Source organism: Ursus arctos, unplaced genomic scaffold (genome assembly GCF_023065955.2).
Source record: "Ursus arctos isolate Adak ecotype North America unplaced genomic scaffold, UrsArc2.0 scaffold_12, whole genome shotgun sequence".
NCBI lineage: Eukaryota > Metazoa > Chordata > Mammalia > Carnivora > Ursidae > Ursus > Ursus arctos.
The window spans coordinates 8072204-8088899 of record NW_026622786.1 but is presented as its reverse complement, the minus strand read 5'-3'; positions in this window follow the sequence as shown (position 1 = coordinate 8088899).

Below are 16696 nucleotides of genomic sequence, written 5' to 3'. Positions count from 1 at the left end.
AATTGTTCTTTTTTCCCTATTTTTCTATTAAATAATGGTATGCTCATTCTCATTACCACCTAGCTGTAATATTATACAACAAGAATGATGTTGATTCTCAGAAGTATTTTAGTATGCCTGAGTGGTGGGAACCTAAGAAGACAACAAGAACCCCTAAACCCACTGGGTTATTCCTTTGATATAAAATTACCAAAAAAGAATTTTCTAAAGGCTATCCGCAAAGTAATCCATACATGGATAATAGAGGGCCTTCCGGAATCCCATATTATATAATACAATTAAAGTAACCAGTGTATGACCTCAGGAGAAGATCATATCATCATGTCTAAATTGTAGCCTCATCAGCTGTGTTATATCTTGTGTCATGAAAAATAAAGGTGCTAACATCCAGGAGTTGGTCAGCAGGGAGATTAGTTTAAAGGGTTAGTATAAAGTAAGAGTTTGTTCTGTGTATTTCCAGCACTGTCCAGAAAAGAGAAAGCTTGGACAAAGGACCCATATCCATTATTTTTGGTAGGTCTTTCTATAAGTGCATAGGGTGATGGCAACAGCCATTAAAATCTTCCAAAGAGCTCACTTTTTTAAGTTCCATGCTTAACCTGATTCCATGCCTTTTGCAGGGAGGCAGGAGGAGATATGAAGTAAGCACTGCGGTGGGGGGTTCACTGTGGAGAGTAATTGCTGAAAATGCTGAAAACAAGAGAAAGCAACAAATCCAATACTCAAGATCAAGCAGAGGAGCAAGGCTCATACACCAAAGAAGGAAGTCTAAACTAGTCTCTCAAAAATAATAGAACAGCCATAAATAGAGACCATACCCAATTACAGAGCCAAAAACATGGAGCCCTTGGTAAGAATGACCTGTGAAAAATGGAGCAAGAAAAAAAAAAAAAAGACTGAGCAAATGAGTAGGAGAAAGGACATGCAAAAATATTACTTCTGAGGCATATGATGTTGTCTGAACTGGTTTTTAAATATTCTCTGTAGCTGGATGTGAGGAAAATATGCAGGATCTGGTCATGAAGGGCTGAGAGTGCCTAAATAAGGAGTTTTAATTTTATTTTAAAAGATGGCTAATTGAACATAATAATAAGAAAAGTTAAAATAAAAAAAAAAGATATGAGGAGCTACTGAGGGATTTTATTTTTTGAAGTGACATTAGCCGATGAGTAGAATGTCAATAAGCAGAAATGAAATAAGCAAAAATAAAAATTATATATCTGAATAAACGAATACATTTAAAGTTACTATTATGCATTTAGTAACAAACCCAATAGCAAAGAAAAAACCAATAGAAAAATATATATTCTCTAGTTACTCAGCTAGATTTTTAATTTACTTAGGATGTAATGTAATGAGAAATGAACTGACCAGACCTCCTCCGACTCTGGATATGAGAACAGTTCCATCTTAGAGCAAAAAGTTTGTTGGCAAAAGTTATGTCAGAACCTTATTATTCATCACATGTCTACTTCTTGCTCTTCTCTTTCAGTCAAAGCCATCATTGATTAGTGAGGCCAAATCTTTACACTATTGCCCTCATGTTCCAATAGAATATTGTGGTTCATGGCCTGTCCCTTATAACCAAGAAAGAAAAACGATGAAGAAAAATGATTCATCCAAATTGTTTCAAAATATATAATTTGGAAGAGGCTCTGACTTTATGGTGGGATTTGATGCCTAAACCCTGTCAACCTGTCTACCTCCAAACTGCTGGCTGAGAGACATTCACAAGAACCAAATCACCTAGTAATTGCCAGCTCCTTTTTTACTGCTCCATGAAGCAGGCATTGAAAAGACAGGGTGGAACTTGCTTTTAGATTTTGAGGGACAGTAACCCAACATACTTATAATGTGGTCCAACAAATGCCATTATCTGAACAATCAGATTAGTTATTCCTCTCCTAGTGGTACGAGACAGTGGGGGGAGGTGGAGAGGAAGCAAATGTCCTCATTCTTATATCTTTCCCTGAAAGCATGGGAAAGAGAGGACCCCTTCTCTGTGGAAATGTAAAGAGGTGGAAAGACATAGCCCTCTTTTCTCAACAGTGATCAGCTTCATTAAGTCACAATTTTACTTTAGAAGAGAAATAATACTGGCAAAATAATACTTGTCTAAGAATATTGAGTTATGTCTAAGCAGGGAGTTGTAAAATATCTAATGTGTCCTGCACTGTTTACAATGAACTTAAAAAAGAAAGTAACAGGAAAGATGGGATACACTCAACTTATAGATTTGTAAGTGCCATGAAAATTTTTTAAGAGTCTCTGTTCCACTCACATGTTTCCATAAACTGTCAGAAAATATATTTTCTGGGGCACCTGGGTGGCACAGCGGTTAAGCGTCTGCCTTTGGCTCAGGGCGTGATCCCGGCGTTATGGGATCGAGCCCCACATCAGGCTCCTCTGCTATGAGCCTGCTTCTTCCTCTCCCACTCCCCCTGCTTGTGTTCCCTCTCTCGCTGGCTGTCTCTATCTCTGTCAAGTAAATAAATAAAATCTTTAAAAAAAAAAAAAGAAAATATATTTTCTGATGAAATATTTATTTTGGAAAATGAGAAACTCGGTAAAAATTATTTATGACTATTTTATCTTTTTACAATGTAGACATACTACTCTAGATTTTACTGGGTAAAAAGTAGAAGATCCTTGGGTAGAAAAAGATAAAGGGCATATGCATGTACATGTAATTATCTAAATAGGTCAAGCTTCAAACTACTTTTTACCTTAAAAAGTTTAGATTAAATTATAATTATTTCAGTTTTTCAGTTGACTTTATAGAAATGGTTCTACTGATAAATGACTTTCTCCTTAGATAGGATTATTCATGAGTTGCCACTGAAACAACTCTATCCCACCTCCTTGTAACTAATAGCACATATTTATAAAACTGATATGAAAGGGGAATACAGTCTATGGCATTAGAACAATATTTTCCTCTGCATGAGGAAAATTGTCCCACTAAAGGAATCAAACTGGACTGAATGAGGATCAGACCTAGACTCATTTACACCATATTTTAACCTAGTAGAGTAAATGGCTTACACATCCTTAAAAATTGTGCCTGTTTGAGAGGATTCATAACAGAACTTTGTCAGTGATGGGATATTTTTTACCTAAGTTTTATTCATGAAAAATTTTCATGGCACTTACAATTATTCAAAATCTAGATGATTATGGTATATGAAATAGCTGAAATGTTTTTGTCTCATCCTGTTCAGTTTACTCAAATTGATTTTGTCATAACTTTAACATGATTATATGATTATATCTTTTGGTGATCCAATCCAGTCTCATTCTTCTAAATATTATCTGTATGCTCACAACCCCCAAACATACATCTCCAGCCTAGACCTGTCCCCCAAGCTCCAAATTCATTAATGCAAACACCTACTTAACATCTATTCTTGAATGACTAATAGACACTCCACTCCAAACTCAATACATCTTCTCCTTAAACTTGTTCTATCTTTAGCCATACCCAAGTAGATAGAAAATTATTCTCCTAGTGGCTGAGGCCAAAAAACAAGGAGTCATCTTTGTTCTTTTTCTTCTACATCCTACTTTCAGCTAATCAAATCCTGTTGATTACCTCTCCAAAATATATCCAGGATCTAACTTCTCATCTCTATAATTACTGTTACCTGGTTGAAGCTACCATAATTTCTTGCCAAAATATTGCAGTAGCCTTTAATTGGTGTTCTTCAGGTCACATTTTGCTCAAATTCTGCATGAGCTCCCTATTCAACTCGGAATAAAAGCCAAATTTATCATTGAGTTTAAATGGAGGAGGGAAACTGTTTCGTTTTCTTCCACTGACTGAAATAACTAAAATACTATCACCTTAATGTTTGGTACCTGACAGTTTTAAATTCCCCTCAGCACTGTGTGCATTTTCACGAAGTCACGGTCAAAATTAAAGTTGGTAGACAAGAAGAAAGCTTTTTTCCCCTCATTTTAAGAGACTTAATGAAGCAATCTGTGTATGTAAATATCACGGTACTTTATAGATCAAGAAGTATAATTTCTGTGTATCATTCTCACTAACGTGACAGCTCCTGCAGGGCAGAGCCTATTTTCTTTATCTTGTCTATCTCCAGTATCTGACACATAATGACACACAGTAAAAGCTTGCTAAATAATGGACAAATTAATAAATGGCTAATTGAAGGCACAGTAACAGGGAGAAAAGATCATAACATTTGAAGTTAGAGTTAGTTTGGGTTATTGTTCTACTAACAATATAAACTTGGCTATATATATATATATATATATATATATATATATATATATATATTATGTATATATGTAATGCCAGCTCCTTGCTCAAGAGGAAGTACTTTGATTTGGATTTGACACCAAATGCAAAGAAAACAAAAGCAAAAATAAACATAGGACTATGTCAAACTAAAACCTTTCTGCAAATCAAAGGAAACCATCAACAAAATGAAAAGGCAACCTACAGAAAAATTCAAAATATATAAGGAATTCATACAGCTCCATAGCAAAAAAATAACCCAATTAAAAATGGACAAAGTACCTGAAAGGACATTTTTCCAAAGAAGACAGTAAATAGTCAAGAGGTACATGGAAAGTGCTCAACATCACTAATCATCAAGTGAGAGATCACCTCACACCTGTTAGGATGTCTGTTATCAAAAAGACGAGATCAAGAGATAACAAATACTGGCAAGAATGTAGAGAAAAGGGAATGAACTCTTATGCACTGTTGGTGGATATGTGAATTAGTACAGCCACTATGGTAAATGGTATGAAGATTCCTCAAGAAATTAAAACTAGAAAGAACAATTACCCAACATTTGCAGCAACAGGAACGGGACTGGAGGAGATTATGCTAAGTGAAATAAGTCAAGCAGAGAAAGACAATTATCATATGGTTTCGCTCATTTGTGGAACATAATAGCAGGGAGATGGGTAGGAGAAGGAAGGGAAGAATGAAGGGGAGTAAACAGAAGGGGGAATGAACCACGAGAGACTATGGACTCTGGGAAACAAACAGGGTTTCAGAGGGGAGGGGGGTAGGGGAGGGGGTGGAGGATTGGGCTAGGCTGGTGAAGGGTATTGAGGAGGGCACGTATTGCATGGAGCACTGGGTGTTATATGCAAACTATGAATCATGGAACACTACATCAAAAACTAATGATGTACTGTATGGTAACTAACATAACATAATAAAAATTTAAAAAAAGAAAGAAATTAAAACTAGAACTACCATATGATCCAGCAATCCCAGTTCTGGGTATATGTCCAAAAGACACAAATCATTATCTCGAAAAGATATTTGTATTTCCATGTTCAATGCAGCATCATTCACAATAACCACAATATGGAAACAAACTAAGTGTCCATTGATAGATGAATGGATATATATGTATATAATGGAATATAATTCGGCCTTTAAAAAAGAAAGAAATCCTGTCATTTTTAACAATGTAGATGAACCTGGAGAGCATTGTGCTAAGTGAAATAAGCCAGAGAGACAAAGACAAATACTGCATGGTATTACTTATATGTGTAGCCTAAGAAAAGTTGAACTCATGGAAACAGAAAGTAGAAAATGGTTGCCAAGGGCTGGGGGTCAGGAGAAATAAGGAGAGGATAGTTAAAGGGTACAAACTTTCAGTTACAGGTATCCTCCGCTTTACAGAAGTTCATATTTCACCACTTCACTTTTAGGAATGTCCTACATTACTATTTGTTTTTTGCTAACTGAAAGAAATCTGAAGGGGGTTTTTGCTTTTACCAAAAAAGGCAAAAAGTGAAAACAGCATTTGTTTAGTATCCTGCCATTTTAGAGGCAGCAAGCACCTTGAGCAGTCAGAGTGGCCCCACCATTGCTTCTTCCCGGAGAAATTATACTCATCATCTCATCATCACACCTCCATAACTTTGAACCATGTCTGTGAGCATTTGTGCTTTATCTCAGTTTATTTTGTGCATCCATTAGCAAGATGTGTCCTATGGTATCAGAAAAAGAAAGAAAGAAAAGAAAAGAAAAAAGAAAAGAAGAAAAGAAAAGAAAAAAAAGAAAAGAGAAAAGAAAAGGAAGGAAGAAAAAGAAAGAAGAAAGAAAGAAAGAAAGAAAGAAAGAAAGAAAGAAAGAAAGAAAGAAAGAAAGAAAGAAAGAGAAAGAAAGAAAAAAAGAAAGAAAGGGAAAGAAAAAGAAAATTCTAAAGGAGGTTATTTTTGGGGTCTGGGAATGCTCAAAACTTTTTGATATAAATTAATGGCAGTTGCTTCTTTGCTACACCATTTTGGCCTACAAATGATTTCGTGGGAATGCTCTACTTTTGGATAGCAGGGAGAACCTCTGTAATGTGAATAAGGTCTACAGGTCAAATGTATAATATGGTGACTATAGTTAATAATCCTGTGTTGTATAATTGAATTCTGCAGAGAGTATAGAATTTAAACATTCTCAACAAGTAAAACGGTAAATATATGAAGTGATAGATGCTTAATTAATTCAACTATGGGAATCCTTTCATGATGTATACATATATCAAATCACATTGTACACTAAGTATCTTACAGTTTTGTCAGTTATACCTCAGTAAAGCTGAAAAAAAATTTCTATTTAAGCAAAAAAAAAAGAAAAACATTGTAACACTGATCTTTGCTTATTGACATTAAATGGTATCTATGGTATGCATCAAATAATCAAGTTGCAGAATAAAACTATTATATAGAATTTTCACATTTTTGTAAAATTATGTGTATATATAATGTTCCTTCAAATAGCTTTGTTTGAAATTTTTTATAAGTATGCTTCTTTTGTAATTTAAAAATTACTCTTTTTTTCAGTGAAAGGACTATATAAATATAAATTTTATAAGTATGAGAACACATACAAATATAAGCTAGATTTTCATAGTAGTTTTTTATTTTACAAACTAGTTTATAATCTCTGCGAAATCAGAATTTCTACTGTTTCTGTGTCATACACTTATATTGTATTCTATATAGCAAATGTGGTCAAAAAACTCTTGTTGGAGGAAAAATAATCCAGTATTCTAGTGGCAAATTGGAGAATGGATGTAGTCCTGGTATGTTTTCTTACCCTTTCACATTGATGTAAAAAGAAAGAAAGAATATATACAGTTGATAACTTGGAGGATTCTGGATATGTATACAACACATTTTAGTCAAATTATCAGATGCAGTAGAGAGAATTCTTAAGATGGGAAAATCAGAGATTACTCAACTTGGTCAAATCATTTTTCAGATTAGAGTCTTATGAGAAATGAGTATAGATGAAATGAAAATCAGTTGATGAACTTTAAAGACAACAGAGTAGTAGGAGCCTCTAAAAGTTGTGTTAGTTGTGTTACTGTCAGTTTGTAGTATAAAAATGTAAATAGTATGGTCACCAGCAGTTAAGAGTAAATACCCATTTGGGAATTGACAGAATATCTTTATGGCTGTGGTTTACATGAGACCTTTATGTTGCACCTAAACCTCTAAAGAAAAGCTGAGTTGATGAATGGAGGACCAACATGGTTCTAGAGAACTAAACCTGGCAGTACCACACACAGTGTGACCCTAAACCCTAGACCAAGATACTGCTATCTGTGGACTAACAAATTGACTTATAAAATAAACAATTTTTAAGATATAACCCACAAGAGGGGTGCCTTGGGTGGCTCAGTCAGTTAAGTGACTGACTCTTGGTTTCAGCTCAGGTCATGAGCTCATGGATCATGAGATCGAGCCCCACATCAGCCTCCATACTAAGCAGGGAGTGTGCTTGAGGATTCTCTCCCTCTGCCTTTCCCTCACCCACTCTCTCTCTCTCTCTTTTTAAACAAAAAAGAATATAACCCACGAGAGCCATTCATGTTCCATAAGCTATTGAGCTTATTTTCCAAAGTCCTGATTAGCAAGCTCTAGAGGAAAAAAGTCTTCCAGAAACTACTGGCTGGAGATCTTACAGCCTACAAAATCAACATGTAGTGAGAGAAGAGGTAGGAGAGGAAGTGCAGGATTATTTTTTAATCACGAGAATGATGAACCTGAAATTGTAGGCATGCACTCCCCAGCAAACCAGCAGTTGAGTGATATGTATCAAAGGCTTGTTAGAGCAAAACATTGAGTCATTTCCCAGGAGGAGCATGAAGCTAAACTCAGAACCCAGGATTTTGCCAGGGAGACTACACTAAAACTGAAATTACAAATAGAAAAAAATAGAAGATGGACAGAAAGACCAAGAGCGCAAACCTGACATGAGATGGTGCATAAATGATAAAGTAAAAAAAAGAGTATTAAGAATTCAGAAATACAGAAGGTGGGAAAGAACATGAAGCTAAGAACAAATCATAAAACTAAGCAAAGAAATACTATTTTTATGTAAATACATCAGCAGCTTTGAACTTCTATTTTACTACAAAATGGATAAACCAGGAGATAGCTAGTTCCTACACTGATATGAATATCATATCTTACATAATTAGCTATAAATGAGGACCAATTAGTATAAGTAGGAAAGTATTGAGGTACAATATATATGTATGTACGTGAAGAGATGAAATGATATATGTAAAAAAATACTTAGCCATGTAAAGCACTTCACCTTGAGAAGAGTAATGACCTACATTAAGGGACAGAGCCAGCCTAGGATGACTTCATATGGAAGAAGACAGGAGAATAAATACTCTGACTTGATTCTCTCTCCAATCTCAGATCTAGAGTTCCCTACCAGCTGATGGCAATGAAACCAGTGAGCGAGGGAGACCTTGGGTGTAAATTCCAGGCTCCTGGAGCACAGAGCTAAGTAGAGAAAGGTGGAGAGGGGATCCAGAGGTGCAAACAAAAGTAGCACACTGGGTGGAGTTAAGATGGCGGAGGAGTAGGGGACCCCTTTTTCAGCCGGTCCCCTGAGTCGAGCTGGATAGGTACCAGACCAGCCTAAATAACCACGGAATCAGCCTGAGACGCAGGATGATGCATCTGGATCTCTACAAATGAACATCTCCAGCGCTGAGTATTGAGGTACGAAGAGGGGAGCTGTAAACCGTGCACAGATATCGGAAGATAAACGGAAGGGGGAGGGAGCCGCCGCGTTTGGGCACCGGGAAGCGGCAGCCACCTGCACGGGGGAGCGGGCAGAGTCACAGAGGGCACCCGCCAGAGAGCGGACTGAGACCGGTGAGCCATGAACGCACGCCACCAGGCATCTCCCGGAACACCGGAATCCCAAATCCCGGTGTGCTCACGGGATCCAGACTGAGACCGGGAGCTCCCGGAGCGCGCGTGGGGCGGCTGGCGGCTGGCGGGCCACCTGCATGGGGGAGCGGGCGGACTCGCGGTCGGCACCCATGAAACAGCCGACTGAGATCCTGAACCGGGTGTGCGCACCACCAGGCTTCTCACGAAACTCCGGAATCGAGGTGTGCTCACCGGGCATAGACTGAGACCGGGAGACCCGGGAGCGTGCGGGGCGGCCGGTGGCTGGCGGCATTAGAAACACAAAGGACAGAGACGCGCCGGCCCTGGAAGTGAAGGCAGGGATACCGGGTTGGTGCGCACATCCTGGGACGCTGCAAGGTTGAGCAGCACCAACAGTAATAGAGTTAAAGTGGCCAGAACATCAGTGGAGAACGGGCCGCAATCCCTCTGTTCTGTGACAATGCAGCCTCTGCTGCTCTGACTCTCAGAAGAGGCATAGCCGGCAGCCAGGGAAAGCTGCCAGAGAACAAAAGCCTGGAAATACCGGCTCAGAGAGTGCCCATCCCCATCCTCCCTCGCAGGGGACACGGAGACTCTACCCAAACAGGGTTGCCTGAGTATCGGCGCGGCAGGCCCCTCCCCCAGAACACAGAAGGCAGGCTGAAAAATCAAGAAGCCCACAACCCGGGCGCCTGGGTGGCGCAGTCATTGAGCGCCTGTCTCCGGCTTAGGGCGTGATTCCAGCGTTCCGGAAAGGAGTCCCTCATCGGGCTCCTCTGCTGGGAGCCTGCTTCTTCCTCTCTCACTCCCCTGCTTCTGTTCCGTTCTTGCTGACTGTCTGTCTCCCTCTCTCAGATAAGTAAATAAATAAAATCTTTAAAGAAGAAGCCCACATCTCTAAGATCCCTATAAAACAAGGGGCACGGCCTGGGACCCAGTCAATAATTTGGGCTCTGGACAACCCCGCAACCTCTCCTCATCAGAATGACAAGAAGGAGAAGCCCCCCTCAGAAAAGAAAAGACAGTGAGTCTGTGGCCTCTGCCACAGAAGTAACGGATATGGATGTAACCAAATTATCAGAAATGGAATTCAGAGTAACAATGGTCAAGATAATGAGTAGACTTGAAAAAAGTATTAAGGAAAATGTTACTGAGAATATAGAATCCCTAAGGGCGGAAATGAGAACGAATTTGACAGAAATTAAAAATTCTATGAGCCAAATGCAGGCAAAACTAGAGGCTCTGACGGCCAGGGTCACCGAAGCAGAGGCAAGGGTTAGTGAATTGGAGGATGGGTTAATAGAGGAAAAAATGAAAATAAAAGATGGTCTTAAAAAAATCCACGAACACGAATGTTGGCTACGGGAGATTACTGACTCAACGAAATGATCCAATGTTAGAATCATCGGCATCCCAGAGGGGTGGAGAAAAACAGAGGTCTAGAAGAGATATTTGAACAAATTGTAGCTGAAAACTTCCCTAATCTAGCAAGGGAAACAAATATTCGTGTCCAAGAGGCAGAGAGGACCCCTCCCAAGCTCAACCATGACAGACCTACACCACGTCACGTCATAGTGCAATTCGCAAATATTAGATCCAAGGATACAGTATTGAAAGCGGCCAGGGCAAAGAAATTTCTCACGTAACAAGGCAAAGACATCAGAATTATGTCAGACCTGTCTACACAGACCTGGAATGAGAGAAAGGGTTGGGGGAGCATTTTTAAAGCTCTTTCAGAGAAAAACATGCAGCCAAGGATCCTTTATCCAGCAAGGCTGTCATTCAGAATTGATGGAGAAATAAAGACATTTCAGAATCGACAGTCACTAACCAATTTCGTAACCACGAAACCAGCCCTACAGGAGGTATTACGGGAGGTTCTATAAAAGTAAAAAGACCCCAAGAGTGATACAGAACAAAAAGTCACAGCCAATACAAACAAAGACTTTACTGACAACATGGCAGCATTAAAAGCATATCTCTCAGTACTCAGTCTTAATATTAATGGTTTAAATTCTTGCTTAAAACGCCACAGGGTTGCAGATTGGATAAAGAGAAATGACCCATCCATTTGCTGTCTACAAGAGACTCATTTCGAACCCAGAGATGCATTCAGACTGAGAGTAAGGGGATGGAGTACCATCTTTCACGCAAATGGACCTCAAAAGAAAGCTGGGGTAGCAATTCTCATATCAGATAAACTGGATTTTAAACTACAGACTATAGTTAGAGACGCAGAAGGGCACTATATTATTCTTAAAGGAAGTATTCAACAAGTGGATATGACAATTATAAATATATATGCCCCCAACAGGGGAGCAGCAAGATACACAAGCCAACTCTTAACCAGAATAAAGAGACATATAAATAAAAATACATAAATAGTAGGGGACCTCAACACTCCACTCTCAGAAATAGACAGAACACCCTGGCAGAAACTAAGCAAAGAATCAAAGGCTTTGAATGCCATACTCGACGAGTTGGACCTCTTAGATATATATAGAACACTACACCCCAGAACCAAAGAATACTCATTCTATTCTAATGCCCATGGAACATTTTCAAGAATAGACCATGTTCTGGGACACAAAACAGGTCTCAGCCGATACCAAAAGATTGAAATTATCCCCTGCATATTCTCAGACCACAACACTCTGAAATTGGAGCTCAACCACAAGGAAAAATTTGGAAGAAACTCAAACACTTGGAGACTAAGAACCATCCTGCTCAGGAATGACTCGATAAACCAGGAAATCAAAAATCAAATTAAACAATTTATGGAGACCAATGAGAATGAAAATACAACAGTCCAAAACCTATGGGATACTGCAAAGGCGGTCCTAAGGGGGAAATACATAGCCATCCAAGCCTCACTCAAAAGAATAGAAAAATCTAAAATGCAGTTTTTATATTCTCACCTCAAGAAGCTGGAACAGCAACAGAGGGACAGGCCTAATCCACGCACGAGGAAGCAGTTGACCAAAATTAGAGCTGAAATCAATCAAGCAGAAACTAGAAGTACAGTAGAGCAGATCAACAGGACTAGAAGCTGGTTCCTTGAGAGAATCAATAAAATTGACAGACCACTGGCAAGACTTATCCAAAAGAAAAGAGAAAGGACCCAGATTATTAAAATTATGAATGAAAAAGGAGAGGTCACGACAAGCACCATTGAAATTGGAAGGATTATTAGAAATTTTTATCAACAGCTATATGCCAATAAACTAAGCAATCTGGAAGAGATGGAATCCTTCCTGGAAACCTATAAACTACCAAGATTGAAACAGGAAGAAACTGATTTCTTAAACAGGCCAATTAATTATGAAGAAATTGAGTCAGTGATAAACAAACTTCCAAATAACAAAACTCCAGGCCCGGATGGTTTTCCTGGGGAATTCTACCAAACATTCAAAGAAGAAATAATACCTATTCTCCTAAAGCTATTTCAAAAAATAGAAACAGAAGGAAAGCTACCAAACTCATTCTATGAGGCCAATATTACCTTGATCCCCAAACCAGGCAAAGACCCCCTCAAAAAGGAGAATTACAGACCGATTTCCCTAATGAATATGGACGCCAAAATCCTCAACAAGATACTTGCTAATAGAATCCAACAGTTCATTAAAAGGATTATCCACCACGATCAAGTGGGATTCATACCTGGGATGCAAGCGTGGTTCAATATTCGCAAATCAATCAGCGTGATACATCATATCAACAAGAAAAGACTCAGGAACCATATAATCCTCTCAATCGATGCCGAAAAAGCATTTGACAAAATACAGCATCCTTTCCTGAATAAAACCCTTCAGAGTGTAGGAATAGAAGGTACATTTCTCAATCTCATAAAAGCCATCTATGAAAAGCCTACTGCAAATATTATTCTCAATGGGGAAAAGCTGGAAGCCTTTCCCTTAAGATCAGGAACACGACAAGGATGCCCACTCTCGCCACTATTATTCAACATAGTACTAGAAGTCCTTGCAACAGCAATCAGACAACAAAAAGGGATCAAAGGTATTCAAATCGGCAAAGAAGAAGTCAAAATATCTCTCTTCACAGATGACATGATACTCTATATGGAAAACCCAAAAGAAGCCACTCCCAAACTATTAGAAGTTATAGAGCAATTCAGTAACGTGGCGGGATACAAAATCAATGCTCAGAAATCAGTTGCATTTCTGTACACGAATAACGAGAACGAAGAAAGAGAAATTAGGGAATCCATCCCATTTACAATAGCACCAAAAACCATACGTTACCTTGGAATTAACTTAACCAGAGACGTAAAGGACCTTTATTCTAGAAACTATAAATCACTCTTAAAAGACATTGAGGAAGACATAAAAAGATGGAAAGATATTCCATGCTCATGGATCGGAAGAATTAACATAGTTAAAATGTCCATGCTACCCAGAGCAATCTACACTTTCAATGTTATCCCGATCAAAATACTGAGAACGTTTTTCAAAGAACTGGAACAAATAGTCCTTAAATTTGTATGGAACCAGAAAAGACCCCGAATCTCCAAGGAACTGTTGAAAAGGAAAAACAAAGCTGGGGGCATCACAATGCCGGATTTCGAGCTGTACTACAAAGCTGTGATCAAAAAGACAGCATGGTACTGGCACAAAAACAGACACATAGACCAATGGAACAGAATAGAGAGCCCAGAAATGGACCCTCGGCTCTTTGGGCAACGAATATTTGATAAAGCAGGAAAAAACATCCGGTGGGAAAAAGACAGTCTCTTCAATAAATGGTGCTGGGAAAATTGGACAGCTACATGCAAGAGAATGAGACTTGACCACTATCTCACACCATACACAAAAATAAACTCCAAATGGATGAAAGACCTCCATGTGAGACAGGAATCCATCAAAATTCTAGAGGAGAACATAGGCAGCAACCTCTACGACATCGGCCAAAGCAACCTTTTTCATGATACATCCCCAAAGGCAAGAGAAACAAAAGATAAAATGAATTTATGGGACTTCATCAAGATTAAAAGTTTCTGCACAGCCAAGGAAACAGTCAGAAAAACTAAGAGGCAGCCCACGGAATGGGAGAAGATATTTGCAAATGACACTACAGATAAAGGACTGGTATCCAAGATCTACAAAGAACTTCTCAAACTCAATACACAAGAAACAAATAAACAAATCAAAAAATGGGCAGAAGATATGAACAGACACTTTTCCAATGAAGACATACAAATGGCTAACAGACACATGAAAAAATGTTCAAAATCATTAGCCATCAAGGAAATTCAAATCAAAACCACACTGAGATACCACCTTACGCCAGTTAGAATGGCAAAAATAGACAAGGCAAGAAACAACAATTGTTGGAGAGGATGTGGAGAAAGGGGATCCCTCCTACATTGTTGGTGGGAATGCAAGTTGGTACAGCCACTCTGGAAAACCGTGTGGAGGTCCCTTAAAAAGTTAAAAATTGAGCTACCCTATGATCCAGCCATTGCACTACTGGGTGTTTACCCCAAAGATACAGACGTAGTGAAGAGAAGGGCCATATGCACCCCAATGTTCATAGCAGCAATGTCCACAATAGCTAAATCGTGGAAGGAGCCGAGATGCCCTTCAACAGATGAATGGATTAAGAAGTTGTGGTCCATATATACAATGGAATATTACTCAGCAATCAGAAAGAACGAGTTCTCAACATTTGCTACAACATGGACGGCACTGGAGGAGATAATGCTAAGTGAAATAAGTCAAGCAGAGAAAGACAACTATCATATGATTTCTCTCATCTATGGAACATAAGAACTAGAATGATCAGTAGGGGAAAAAAGGGATAAAGAAAGGGGGGTAATCAGAAGGGGGAATGAAACATGAGAGACTATGGACTATAAGAAACAAACTGAGGGCTACAGAGGGGAGGGGGGTGGGGGAATGGGATAGGCCGGTGATAGGTAGTAAGGAGGGCACATATTGCATGGTGCACTGGGTGTTATACACAACTAATGAATCATCGAGCCTTACATCAAAAACCGGGGATGTACTGTATGGTGACTAACATAATATAATAAAAAATCATTATAAAAAAAAAAAAAAAGAAGTAGCACACTGACTTTAGTGGAAATGTTTCGAATTTTCTTTTTTAAGTAAAATATTTGCTGTAGTTTGGTGTAGATACTCTTATCAGGTTAGCAATGTTCCCTTTCAATCCTAGTTATCAGCATAGAGTTGAATTTTTAATCCTATTTTCTACATAAATTGAGATAATTCTGTGATTTCCTCCTTTAATCTGTTATTGTTTTGATCTAAATTGGTATGTTTCTGATGTGAACCAACTTTACATTTTATAGATTAAATACTACTCGGTATCAATGTATTATGTGTATACAAAGAACGATTTATTTTGCTGATATTTCCTTTAGAACTTTTGAATATTCATGTTTGTAAGTCAGAATGAGCTAAATTTTATTTTCTTGGGATTTCCTTGACTGTATTTTCTGTCAAGACTTATTTATCTACTGAAACAAATTACATAGATAAAAATTGTGATATTCCTAAAGGCTTGGTGAAATGTGTTTATAAAACCTCTGAATATAATGCTTTGTTTCAGGAGGGTTTTTGGTTTTTGTTTTTTTTTAAAGATTTTATTTATTTATTTGACAGAGGGAGAGACAGCCAGCGAGAGAAGGAACACAAGCAGGGAGAGTGGGACAGGAAGAAGCAGATTCCCAGGGGAGCAGGGAGCCCGATGCGGGGCTTGATGCAGGGCTTTATCCCAGGACTCTGGGATCACGCCCTGAGCCGAAAGCAGACGCTTAACGACTGAGCCACCCAGGCGCCCCATCAGGAGGTTTTTTTCAAATTAAATTGATTAATTTGTCTTTAATGATTGCTCCATCATTAAGGTTTTGTCATTCTTCATGAATCAATTTTGTTAAATTATATTTTCTGTAAATTGGTTTCATCCACATTTTATAAATTACGAATATATAATGTTTGTAGCATTATATATTTTTAAAATTATTAACATTATCTACTTCACGTGCAGTCATATTACCCTACTCATGCTTTTTTTTTTTTTTTTACCATGACAATTTTTTTGTGTGGTAAACAATTCCATTGGAAAGGTTATCAGAATAGTAAAAAGAGGTCCCCTATATCCTTCTCCCAGAGACCCTACTCAAGTTTTCCCAATTGTTTCAGTAGCTCTTTTATACAAAGGAGTCAACCCAAGATCACATGTTACCCCACTGTCATGTTTTTCTAGTATCATTCAATCTAGAACATTCTTCATTTTTACTTTGAAGGTCTATCATGATTTTCATAACCTTGGCATTCTTTTATTGACATTTTTTTATTTTTATTTTTTTCTTCAATTTTTTTATTTAAATTCTGTTTAGTTAACATATATTGTAATATTGGTTTCAGGAGTAGAATTTAGTGATTCATCACTTACATATAACACCCAGTGCTCATCACAACAAGTGCCCTCCTTAATACCCACCACTCATTTAGTCCATCCCCTCCAC